We start from the raw sequence: 3,502 nt of genomic DNA on the forward strand, positions 1-3,502 counted from the left end.
CAACTATTGATTTCGGATCGAGCCCAAAACTTGGGCAACGTTATAATATGGTGGGAGGAGTCATTTGGTAAGTTTTGAGTGAAATCCAATCCATAGAAGTATGGAATACACCAACCACTCCAATTAGGAATGAACTGCCGTAGAACTTGAATTGTCCAATTTCTCACACCTATTGATTTCGGATCGAGCCCCAAACTTGGGCAAAATCATAATATGGTGGGAGGAGTCATTTGGTGAGTTTTGAGTGAAATCCAATCGCTAAAAGTATGGAATACACCAACCACTCCAATTAGGAACGAACTGCCGTTGAACTTGAATTGTCCAATTTCTCACACCTATTGATTTCGGATCGAGCCCAAAACTTGGGCAAAATCATAATATGGTGGGAGGAGTCATTTGGTTAGTTTTGAGTGAAATCCAATCGCTAGAATTATGGAATACACCAACCACCCCAATTAGGAACGAACTGCGTTGAACTTGAATTGTCCAATTTGGAACACCTATTGATTTCGTATCGAGCCCAAAATTTGGGCAACATCATAATGTGGAGGGAGGAGTCATTTGGTGAGATTTGAGTGAAATCCAATCGCTAGAAGTATGGAATACACCAACCACTCCAATTAGGAACGAACTGCCGTTGAACTTGAATTGTCCAATTTCGAACACCTATTGATTTCGGATCGAGCCCAAAACTTGGGCAACATCATAATATGGTGGGAGGAGTCATTTGGTGAGATTTGAGTGAAATCCAATCGCTTGAAGTATGGAATACGCCAACCACTGCAATTAGGAACGAACTGCCGTTGAACTTGAATTGTCCAATTTGGAACACCTATTGATTACGGATGGAGCCCAAAACTAGGGCAACATCATAATATGGTGGGAGGACTCATTTGGTGAGTTTTGAGTGAAATCCAATCGCTAGAAGTATGGAATACACCAACCACTCGAATTAGGAACGAACTGCCGTTGAACTTGAATTGTATAATTTCTCACACCTAATGATTTCGGATCGAGCCCAAAACTTGGGCAACATCATAATATGGTGGGAGGAGTCATTTGGTTAGTTTTGAGTGAAATCCAATCGCTAGAAGTGTGGAATACACCAACCACTCCAATTAGGAACGAACTGCCGTTGAACTTGAATTGTCCAATTTCTCACTCCTATTGATTTCGGATCGAGCCAAAAACTTGGGCAACATCATAATATGGCGGCGGGAGTCATTTGGTTAGTTTTGAGTGAAATCCAATCGCTAGAAGTATGGAATACATCAACCACTCGAATTAGGAACGAACTTCCGTTGAACTTGAAATGTCCAATTTCTCACACCTATTGATTTCGGATCGAGCCCAAAACTTGGGCGACATCATAATATGATGGGAGGAGTCATTTGGTGAGTTTTGAGTGAAATCCAATCGCTAGAAGTATGGAATACTGCAACCACTCCAATTAGGAACGAACTGCCGTTGAAATTGAATTGTCCAATTTCTCACACCTATTGATTTCGTATCGAGCCCAAAACTGGGGCAACATCATAATATGGTTGGAGGAGTCATTTGGTGAGTTTTGAGTGAAATCCAATCGCTAGAAGTATGGAATACACCAAACACTCCAATTAGGAACGACCTTCCGTTGACCTTGAATTGTCCAATTTGGACCACCTATTGATTTCGGATCGATCCCAAAGCTTGGGCACTGTCATTCTGTGGTGGGAGGACTCATTTGGTGAGTTTTGAGTGAAATCCAATCGCTAGAAGTATGGAATACACCAACCACTCCAACTAGGAACGAACTGCCGTTGAACTTGAATTGTCCAATTTCTCACACCTGTTGATTTCGAATCGAGCCCAAAACTTGGGCAACATCATAATATGGTGGGAGGAATCATTTGATGAGTTTTGAGTGAAATCCAATCGCTTGAAGTATGGAATACACCAACCACTGCAATTTGGAACGAACTGCCGTTGAACTCTAATTGTCAAATTTGGAAGACCTATTGATTTCGGATCGAGCCCAAAACTTGGGGAGCATCATAATATGGTGGGAGGAGTCATTTGGTGAGTTTTGAGTGAAATCCAATCGCTAGAAGTATGGAATACAACAACCACTCCAATTAGGAACGAACTGCCGTTGAACTTGAATTGTCCAATTTGGAACACCTATTGATTTCGGATCGAGCCCAAAACTTGGGCAACATCAAAATACGGTGGGAGGAGTCATTTGGTTAGTTTTGAGTGAAATCCAATCGCTAGAAGTATGGAATACACCAAGCACTCCAATTAGGAACGAACTGCCGTTGAACTTGAATTGTCCAATTTCTCACACCTATTAATTTCGAATCGAGCCCAAAACTTGGGCAACATCATAATATGGTGGGAGGGGTCATTTGGTTAGTTTTGAGTGAAATCCAATCGCTAGAAGTATGGAATACACCAACCACTCCAATTAGGAACGAACTGCCGTTGAACTTGAATTGTCCAATTTCTCACACCTATTGATTTCGGATCGAGCCCAAAACTTGGGCAACATCATAATATGGTGGGAGGAGTCATTTGGTTAGTTTTGAGTGAAATCCAATCGCTAGAAGTATGGAATACACCAACCACTCCAATTAGGAACGAACTGCTGTTGAACTTGAATTGTCCAATTTCTCACACCTGTTGATTTCGGATCGAACCCAAAACTTGGGCAACATCATAATATGGTGGGAGGAGTCAATTGGTGAGTTTTGAGTGAAATCCAATCTCTAGAAGTATGGAATACACCAACCACTCCAAGTTGGAACGAACTGCCATTGAACTTGAATTGTCCAATTTCTCACACCTATTGATTTCGGATCAAACCAAAACTTGGGCAGCATCATAATATGGTGGGAGGAGTCATTTGGTTAGTTTTGAGTGAAACCAGTCGCTAGAAGTATGGAATACACAAACCACTCCAATTAGGAACGAACTGCCGTTGAACTCTAATTGTCAAATTTGGAAGACCTATTGATTTCGGATCGAGCCCAAAACTTGGGCAACATCATAATATGGTGGGAGGAGTCATTTGATGAGTTTTGAGTGAAATCCAATCGCCTGAAGTATGGAATACACCAACCACTCCAATTTGGAACGACCTGCCATTGAACTTGAATTGTCCAATTTCTCACACCTATTGATTTCGGATCTAGCCCAAAACTTGGGCAGCATCATAATATGGTGGGAGGAGTTATTTGGTTAGTTTTAAGCGAAACCAGTCGCTAGAAGTATGGAATACACAAACCACTCCAATTAGGAACGAACTGCCGTTGAATTCTAATTGTCAAATTTGGAAGACCTATTGATTTCGGATCGAGCCCCAAACTTGGGCAACATCATAATATGGTGGGAGGAGTCATTTGGTGAGTTTTGAGTGAAATCCAATCGCTAGGAGTATGGAATACACCGACCACTCCAATTAGGAACGAACTGCCGTTGAACTTGAATTGTCCAATTTGGAACACCTATTGATTTCGGATCG

Source organism: Prunus avium, chromosome 2, assembly GCF_965620075.1.
Source record: "Prunus avium chromosome 2, drPruAviu1.hap1.1, whole genome shotgun sequence".
NCBI lineage: Eukaryota > Viridiplantae > Streptophyta > Magnoliopsida > Rosales > Rosaceae > Prunus > Prunus avium.